The following is a 10403-nucleotide window of genomic DNA, read 5'->3' as shown; positions in this document are numbered from 1 at the left end:
AGTGGCATCAGAAGGAGAGAAAATTGCTTAACAGAATACTGAATATTTTAGCACCAATGACACGTCGAAGGCATGGCTGTAACTGTAGCCCTCTCACCTCAGGTTACTTATTGGGATAAAATGAGGCATTCAGAAGTCACCCGACATTGAATACAAAGTTTACTATTGCATTAGCTCCCTATTGCCTCCAGGGGTATAGGGTGTGTTCAGAGAAGATTGGTACCTCTGGTGTGAGGCTCCTGAACTCTTTTGAGGGCTACCTTCCACTTTTAGTGTCCGCATTGCAGCCACACCTCAGTAAACTATTTCAGCAGACAGGCTAAACCAGGTTGAGGATAACTGAGGGGTCTCAAACCCACTGCTGTGCAGGATGTGTCTATCGCAAGCATGTGAAGACTTCCCCTCGTGGAACGGGCAGATGAGAACAATTTGTTTCAATGACCATGAAGGTGGCTGAAGCAGGTGCTGTGGAGCTTGGTCAGATATCAAAGATGTGAGGGTCATCCACTGCATCTTGAGCCATCATAAGTCATCTCTGTCCTGCCACTGGACTGTGATGACTCTGAAAGAGTCAACTTTGTGCAATTCTGCCTCACTTAAATCCTATTTACTGCATGAGTCAAAGGACATCACCCATATCATTTTACCATTTTTATTTATCTCAAAGTCCTGTGGCCACAGGCCAATGGTGAACCAGTAGGTTTGAATACACCGGGAGCTGTGGTCACAATCCTGCAAACAAGCAGCCTGGGCCATAGGGTCGTCTCACTGGAAGTAGCAGTGGGATCCAGCAGCCCCCTGGGTGTCTGAGCAGCCTTTTAAGGGTGACTCTGCTCACCTCCTCCTGGTCTGAAGAAGGTGCCAGAAAAGGTGCCCTAAAAATTGTCTGCTTACCCGATCCTGGCCTGATCACCATAGTAGGCAGGGATCCCACCATGCAGTGGGAACACACACAAAAGAAGTGTACAAAAATGCCTGCAATGATGATTACGCTCAACACCAGTACATGGAATGTGTGCGCACTTACAGACAACACAAAATACAGTAGACCTGAAAGCAAATAGCTCTTGTGTGAGAACTCAGCATATATCACATCCAAATAGTAGCCCTGAATGAAACAAGGCTGGCAGATGAAGGTCAGCTTATTGAAGTCAGAGCTAGATAGACATTTTTCTGGAGTGGCCACAATGAAGGGGACCACCATGAAGCCAGTGTAGGTTTTGCAATCAAAACTAATGTAGTCAACAAGTTTGCATGTCTACCAAAAAGACTGAATGACAGGCTCATGACAATGCAATTGCCACTTGCAGGAAAACATCGTGCCAACCATCATCAGTGCCTATGCTCCCACCATGATAAACCCGGGTGAGGTCAAAGAAAAACTTCATGAAGAACAGGAGACCCTTATCATCAATGTGCCAAAAAGAGGATAACCTTCTAATTCTGGGTGACTTTAATGCTAGAGCAGGTTCAGACTGCCAGACTTGGCAGAGAGTCCTAGGGAGGAATGGAGATGGAAATAGCAACAGCAATGGTCACTTACTACTGTCAACCTGAAAGTTTGGTTAAAGGAAGCAAAAAGGCTACATGATATATAAATTCATAGAGTTTATTCCCTTAAAGCAATCAGACACATGGTCATGGAATCAGAAGCAAACTTCTGATTGACACGGTATAAGTACAATTTAGAACAATCCCAATTCCCAGTTATGGTCCCCATAGCATTAAAAAGAAAATTCCTTAGTTGAATTAGTCATAAATACAGTAAGAGAAGACAATTAACAGGGTATGTCAGTTAGAGATCATGATCCCAAGACGTTTGTGCCTCTCCTGTATATGGTCCTAGAATATTAAGATAAGAGAAATCTCACTGTTCTGGTTGCAGACATCCCGTCATCAACAGGAAAGATACCCATTGTCAATCTTATTCTGATTTTTGATGTTACTGACACAGAAAAGGGTATTTTCAGAATAAAACACAATCAGGATCACACAAGATGTGGAGATATATAGATACAAACACACAGACACATACACACACGCACACACACGCACACACACGCGCACATGCACATACACACACACACACACATAAAGGATAGAAGAGACTGAAATATAATATTCCAAAACGTAAAACAATAATGGTTTATGACCAAGAATAATTTAACAGTCAAATCTATATATAATCCTACAAAGGAAAAAGGGGTGGAGGTAATGAGCATTTATATAGTACCTACCTACTATGCTGTGGATGTGCTAAGCACTTTTTACAAGTGTTGTTAAAATTGCTGTCTCATTTGGACCTCACAACAAAGTACGTACTTTTATACACCCCAGTTTGCAGAAGAGGACCCTAAGGCAGACAGTAAGGAAGTAACTTGCCTAGGATCCTACAGTGTCTGAGGCCATATTTAAATTCAGGTCTTTCTAACTCCATGCCCAATGCACTGTACCACTAAAGTAAAAGTAGTAAAAATTTTAGTAAAATAGAAGGGTTCTGAACATTCCTAAATAAAAGAGAACCTGCATGGGCTAAAATGAAAAAAATGGGGGATATTTAATGAATTGAAGGATTACAAGGTATTTTGATAAAAAAAACCAAAACTGCATGGACAATTTAACCTCTAGGATTCATGAGAAGCATAAGAAGGAAAACATTAAGGACCGGTTATAAGGAATTAATGTCAGATAGTTTGCTTCTTGTATGGGAAAACATTATCACTAACTCTTAAGATTATCATTACTCCAGCCATGTGAAAGAGCATACGTAGAGAGAGGGCTTGGGGTGGAATTGAGTATTACGGGATGATCCTTTAAAAAAGGAAATTAAACAAAGAAGGCATAAATGGAAGAACTGTTGCAATGGAGGGTAGGAAAGGGTGGAGGGCTGGTAGTACTAGAATCTTAATCTCAGCAGAACTAGGTTAAGGAAGGAATAACATCTAGACATGTACAAAAGTATTCTTAATTTGAAATAGGAGTGCAAGGGGATGTTAAAAGGGAGGGACTCTTAGAACGGGTGCTAATTAGAGAGGCAGAAGTAAATTAGACATTTGAGGAGGGATACAGTAAAAAGAGAGGGAAAGATAAGCTGAGAAAAACAAGATGGAGGGAAATACACAACTAATGATAACTTTGAATGTGAATGGATAAAAAAAAGCCAGACCTCAACAATATGTTATTTACAAAAACACATTTTAAAATGAGAGATTCACATAGAATAAAAATACAGGGCTTCAGCTGATGCAATAAAAATAAGGGTAGCGATCATCTCCGATATGTTTAAAGCTAATAATTGGTTTAATTAAAAGACATAAATGGGGAAACTACATTATGATAAAAGGTACCATAAGTAATGAAATAATGTGAATACTAGATCTATATTTACCAAATGCTATAGCACCCAGATTTTTAAAGGAAAAGCTAAATGAATTACAGATAGAAATAGATAACAAAACTATAATAGTGGGGGCCTTCAATCTTCCTCATTCAGAACTAGATAAATCTAACAAAAGAAAGAAGTCAATGAGATACAGAAAATCTTAGATGAGCTAGATATGATAGATATAGTAAGAGAATTGAACAGAAATAGAAGGGATTATACCTTCCTCTCAGTGGCTCATAAATCAATCATTCATTAGGGCTCTAAAGACTCTATCATTAAAATGCAAAAGAGCAGAAATATTTAATGCAACCTTTTTATGCCACAGTACAGTAAAAATCATATTTAGTCAGGAACCATGGAAACGAAGATTAAAGATTAATTGGAGAATAAACAACCTAATCTTAAAGAATGAGTGGATTAAAGAACAAATCATAGAAATAATAAATAATTTCAGTAAAGAGAATGACAATAAGACAACATACCTTTGGGATGCAACAAAAGCAGTAATCAGAGGAAAATGTAGATCTCTGGATAGATCTCTGAAATATCAATAATGAAAAGCACAGACCAGTGAAGTAGGTATGCAATGAAAAATACCAAAAGGAAAAAAGAACAAATTAAAAATCATCAATTACACACCAAATTGGAGATCCTTAAAACTAAAAGTGAGATTAACAAAATTGAAAAAAAAAGAAAATCATTGAATTAATAAGTAAAATTAAGAAATAAAAACCAACAAGTAGTTGGTTTTATGAAAAAATAATAAAGCAGATAAATCATTGGTTAATATGGTTTTTAGAAAGAGAAGAAAGCCAAGTCACTAGTATCAATGATTAGAAGGGTGAATACACCAAAATGAAGATGAAATCAAAGCAATTATAAGGAGTTATTTTTGCCCAAGTACATTCCAATAAATTTAACAATTTAAGTGAAGTAGAAGAAAATTTACAAAAGTACTAACTGTCTTGATTAACAGAAGAGGAAAAAAATGTCTAAATAAGTCTGTTTTTAGAAAAAAAGAAGTTGAACAGATCATAAATGAGCCTCCAAAGAAAAAAGCCACAGGGTCTGATGGATTTAGAAGTAGATTCTAAGAAACATTTAGAGATCAATTTCTTCCAATATCAAACAATTTGGAATAATAGGCAACAAAGGAGTCCTACCAAACTCCTTCTATGAAACAAATGTGCTGATACCTAAATCAGGAAGAGCAAAAATGGAGAAGGAAAATTATAGACCAATTTCATTAATTAATGTGGATGCAATTTTATACTCTTGACCTTTTGTTCTTCCAAATAAATTTTGTTATTTTTCCTAGTTCAATAGAATAAATACTTTGGTAATTTAATTCAGATGGCCCTGGATAAGTATATTAATGTGGATGCAAACTTAATAAAATACTAGCTAGGAGACTGCAACAACCATAAAATTTATATATTGTCATCAAGTGGGATTTATACCAAGAATTCAGGAATGGTTTAACATAGGGAAAACTATTAACATAGTTGATTATGTCAATATTAAAACTAATTTTAAAAAATCACAGCATTATATCAACACATGCCAAAAATCTTTCAGAAAAAATGCAAAGTTCATTTCTGTTAAAAAATACTTGAAAGCATAAATACAAATGCATTTTCCCTTGAAATGATAAGAAGCATCTATCTAAAATCATTAGCAATCATCACTTGTGATGGGGATAAACTGGAAGCCTTCCTAACAAGATCAGGAGTGAAACAAAGATGGCCACTATCACTACTATTATTCAATATTGTATTAGAAATATTAGCAATATCATGAGAAATTGAAGGAAGCAGAATGGGCAATGAGGATACTAAACTCTCTTTTTTTCAGATAATATTATTAGAATTGGAAAATCCTGGAGATTCAACCAAAAAGTTATTTGAAAATACCTGACAAGACAAACCAAGGAAGGACATAACTATAAAACATTTTTTGTACAAATAAAGTCAGATTTAAATAATTGGAGAAGTGTTAATTGTTCATTGGTGGGCAGAGCCAATATATAAAAATGACAATCCTACCTAAACTAATATACTTATCCAGGGCCATCTGAATTAAATTACCAAAGTATTTATTTTATTGAGCTAGAAAAAATAACAACATTTATTTGGAAGAACAAAAGGTCAAGAGTATAAAAGGAAAAGAAGGAGAAGAAATATAAAGGAAGGCGGTTTAGCAGTACCAGATCTAAAACGAATATAGTTTCAGTAAGGCAGTAATTATCAAAACTATCTGGTACTGGCTAAGAAACAGAAAGGTAGATCAATGGAACAGAGTGGTCATTCAATACACAATAGTAAATTATTATAGCAGCCTTGAGTTTGATACATGTAAAGATTTAAGCCTTAGGGATAAGACTTCATTATTTGGTTTTGAAAAGTTGGGGAAACTGGAAAGCAGTCTGGCAAAAACTGAGCATAAATTATTACCTCGTGAAATTTAAGAATTTATGAATAAAGAGAGAGCACTGTGAGGTGCAAACAGATAATTTTGACTCTATTAAGTTTTAAAGGTTTTCTGGAATGGTATGGTGGAAGTTAAGGAGGAATGGAATGACAGAGAAGAGAGAGAAGGATAGCCAAGGGAAAAACAGAATGGAGGAAAATACAAGAGTGAATGGGATGAATTTGCCCATAAAATAGAAGCAGATAGCAGAATGCATTAAAAACCAGAACCCTACAATATGTTGTTAACAAGAAATATATTTGAAGCACAGAAGCACACGCAAAGTAAAGTTAAAGAGCTGAAGCAGAATCGATTACGCTTCAGCTGAAAAAAAAAAAGCAGGGGTAGTAATCATGTTCTCAAAAAAAGGAAAAGCAAAAGTAGATCTATTTAAAAAAGATAAGGAATAAAACTACATCTTCCTCAAAGGACCATAGACAATGAAGTAATATCAATACTAAACATACATGCACCAAATGGTCTAAATTTTTGAAGAAAATGTTGTTACAGTAGGAAATGGTCGAATTATAATAATGAGGAATCTCAACCTTTCCCTCTCAGAGCTAGATAAATCTAAACAAAAAAAAATAAACAAGAAAGAAGTTGAGGAGTTGAATAAAATGTTAGAAAAGTTAGGTACAATAGACCCCTGGAGAAAACTGAATAGGAATAAAAAGGAATATGCTTTTTCTCAGTGGTTCATGATATGAACCCAATAAAATTGACCAAAAATGCTGACTGCATCTTTTTCAGATCATAATGCAATAAAAATTACAATCAATAAAGAGCAATAAAAAGGTTAAAAATTAAGCATAAACTAATTTTAAAGAATGAGTTGGTCAAAGGACAAAACACAGAAACAATAATTTCATTAAAGGGAATGACAACAAGGAGACAACATAACAAAATTTATGGGATGCAACCAAAGCAGAACTTAAGGGAAGGAAAATTTATAACTCTAAAAGTTTATATCAGTAAAATAGAGAAAAAAACATCAATGACAGTCATACAACTAAAAAGAGTAGAAAGAAAACAGATGTAAAATCCCCAATTAAATTCCAAATTGGAAATCGAGAAAGTCAAAGAAGAGATTAATAAAATTGAAAGCAAGAAAACCATTGAAATAATAAGTAGAACTGGAAGGTGGCTTTATGGAAAAATCTATACAACCGGTAAACCATTTGATTTTAAAAAAAGGAAAGAAGAAAGCAAAATTACTAGTTAATGAAGAGGATGACTTCACCACCAATTGCGAGGAAATTAAAAGTTATTAGGGGACATTGTTCCCAATTATAAGTTAATAAATCTGACAATCTAGGGAAAATGGATGAATATTTACAAAAATATAAACTGCCCAGGTTAACAGAAAAGGAAATAGAATGCTTAAATAATCAAATCTTGGAAAAAGAAATTGAACAAGCCATCAATGAACACTCTAGGTAAAAAAACCCAAGGCCAGATGGATTCATAAGTGAATTCTACCCAACATTTAAAGAAGAATTAATCCTAATAGTGTAAAGACTGTTTGGAAGAATAGGCAAAGATGGAGTACTACCAACTCCTTTTATGACATAAATATGCTGCTAGTACCTAAACCAGGAAGAGCAAAAGAAGAAGAAAAAACCCAAAGATACAAGCTTTGGGAATAAACACTCATTATTTGACAAAATCTTCTAGGAAAACTCAACTAGTAAAGCTGAAAGTAGGTATGGTCCAATCTCTCGCACCATATACCAGGATGTGATCAAAATGTGTATGATTTGCACATTGTGAGTGAAACCATAAGCCAATTAGGAGAGCATTTACCTCTGAAATCTGTGGATAAGGGAAGAATTTAGGATCAAACAGTATATACTGAGCATTATGAAATGTAAACATAAAAAGAACCAATTTGTAATATTCCCAGCAACCCTTTTTGTGGAGGCTAAGAATTGGAAATTAAAGGGATGTCCATCAACTGGGAACAGCTGAAGAAGTGATATGTGATTGTAATTGAATATTATTGCATTATAAGAAATTTTTACAAGCAGAACGATTTCAGAAAAACCTGGAAAAACTTAACACCAATTGATACAGTGTGAATGACTTGATGAAATGAATGAAATGAAAGAACTGATGTTCTCTGAATACAGACTGAAGGATTCTATCTTTTCACTTTATTCTTTTTTCTTTATCTTCATTTTTTCTTCCTTATTTCTTTCCTCCTTTTTTATCTTTCTTCAAGTCTTCTTGCACAAAATGACTAACATCGAAATGTTTTACATGATTGCAAATGTATAACCCATATCAGATTGCTTACCATTTCAGGGAGAAAGCAGAGGAGGGAGGGAAGAATAGAATTTGGAACTCAAAAAAAATTTTTAGTGTTAAAAATTGTTTTTAGATGTATTTGGAGAGAAAAATAAAATATTGTTTTAAAAAGATTTTAAATGGAAAGCAAAAACTTGGGTGGGAAATTTTATAGACAGTTTCTCAGATAAAGGTTTCATATCTAAAGCATAGAGAACTCTTTCAAATTTACAAGAATAGGATTCATGCCTCGATTGATAAATGGTTGAAGGAAATGAACAGGCAGTTTTTCAATGATGAAATCAAAACTGTATGTAGTCATACTAAAAACAGATCAAAATCAGTATTGATTATAGAAATGCAGATGAAAACAACCTTGAGATATCATTTTACGCCTACCAGATTGGCTAAAATGATAGAAGGGTATAATAATAAATGATAAATAATAAGTGATAAGTGTTGGAGGGAATGTGAAAAATTAGGACACTAATACACTGTTGGTGAACATGTAAAATGATTTAATCCTTTTGGAGAATAATCTGGAATTATGCCCCAAAAGTTATTAAACTGTATAAACTCTATGATTCAGCAATTCCACTATTAGGTATGTTTCTCAAGGCGATCAAAGAAAAAGGAAAAGAATCCATATTTTCTAAAATATTTACAGCAGGGGCAGAACCAAGGTGATGGAAAAAAGGCAGAGACTCACCTGAGTTCTCCCCCAACCCCTTCCAAACACCTTTAAATAATGCCCTAAAACAAATCCTAGAGTGGCAGAACCTACAAAAGAATGGAATAAAAAATCTTGGCAGCACAAGCCAACTTAGAAAGGTCAGTAGGAAACATCTGTTGCACCAGGTTGAGAGGGAAGTTCAGAGGTGGAATTCTGTTGATTGCCACCGTTCAGCAGAACCAGTACCTAATTGTATGTTTAGGTCAGCGAACCGGTTGATAAAATGGCACTTGTAATCAGGGTTCTCTCTAAGGAGGGCGCCTGGGGCAGCTGCCCAATGTGGAAATTACAAATTTACGTTCCTTTTTTAACATCCTTTTTTAAAGTTCATCTGCACAGTAGCGTTTTCTAAGAGCCTTTAGTAATGTTCATAGGGAAGCGTCCTTTGCTTCCCAAGGTGAGAAACTTGTGTGATCTTTTCCCCTTTCCATCATCCCTTCTCCTCCCTGCCTTCCCCTCCCATCCTCTCCTGGGGTAGCTCCTGGCTTCCAAATGGTCCAGTTTCGGTCGCAGCATCTCATTATCCCAGGCACACAGGCTCTCATTGGCTGAGCCCAAGTCTCTGCAGGGTGGCGCTTTGGGAAGGGCTGTTTGCCAACTGCGGTCCTGAGGCAGAGGTGCTTCGAGTATTTCAGACTGCATTGTCACATGCTCCTTGGATGCTTGGCGTGGGGAGGGCAGTGTTGCCTCTGGGCGACTGATGGGTGCGTTTTTGTCTTGGCAACTGGGGGTCAAGGTTCAGAGGAGGCACACGCATCATTGTTTTCCACGCACCTCACTCTTACTTCCGGTCCCTTTGCCAAGCCATGGAAGCGAGTGGCTGAAAGGCTGCCCGGCCTTGCTTTCTTTGCTCCTCCTCTCCTTCCTCCTCCTCTCCTTCCTCCTCCCCTTCCTGCTCCCCTCCTCCTACCCTTCTTCTCTCTCCTGCTCCCCTTTCTGCTTCCCTCTTCCTTCCCTTCCTTCCCCTCCTGCTCCCCCTTCTTCTCCTTCCCCTCCTCCTCCTCCTCCTCCCCCTTCTCCTCTCCCTCCTCTTCTCCTTCTCCTCCTCCTTATCGCCTTCCTCTTGCCCCTTCCTCCCCCTCCTCCTCCTCCTCCTTCTGCCCACCCAAGCAGACTTTCCAATAGGTGCCAAACAACTCTGAGCTCAATAGATCACTTAAAAATTGGTGAATCAGTGAAGCATGTTGTGGAATTCTTAAGGCTAGTGGTAAAAAGTTGTCAGGCTTAACTTTTGTTTTAGTTTATTTTAGTGAGGCAAAAGATGCCAGCGCACTTAGCACCCACATCCTGGCCATAATTTCTCTTCCTTGGGAGAACTTTATTTTCTATTATTATTTGAGACTCAGAGACATCTCGCTTGAAAAGTCTGCCTTAATATTAACTTCATCTGACCAAAATCTATCCCATGGGATATGAAAATTTATGTAGTCTTAAACAAGTACTCCTTAGGCTAGAAGCTAGCAGAAGAATCTCAACTGTCCCTGACTCCTTGGTGCCATGTAAATCTTCCCTCTCAATCAGACTATT

This window comes from Trichosurus vulpecula, unplaced genomic scaffold (assembly GCF_011100635.1).
Source record: "Trichosurus vulpecula isolate mTriVul1 unplaced genomic scaffold, mTriVul1.pri scaffold_31_arrow_ctg1, whole genome shotgun sequence".
Taxonomy (NCBI): Eukaryota; Metazoa; Chordata; class Mammalia; order Diprotodontia; family Phalangeridae; genus Trichosurus; species Trichosurus vulpecula.
Note: the sequence above shows the minus strand (reverse complement) of the source record.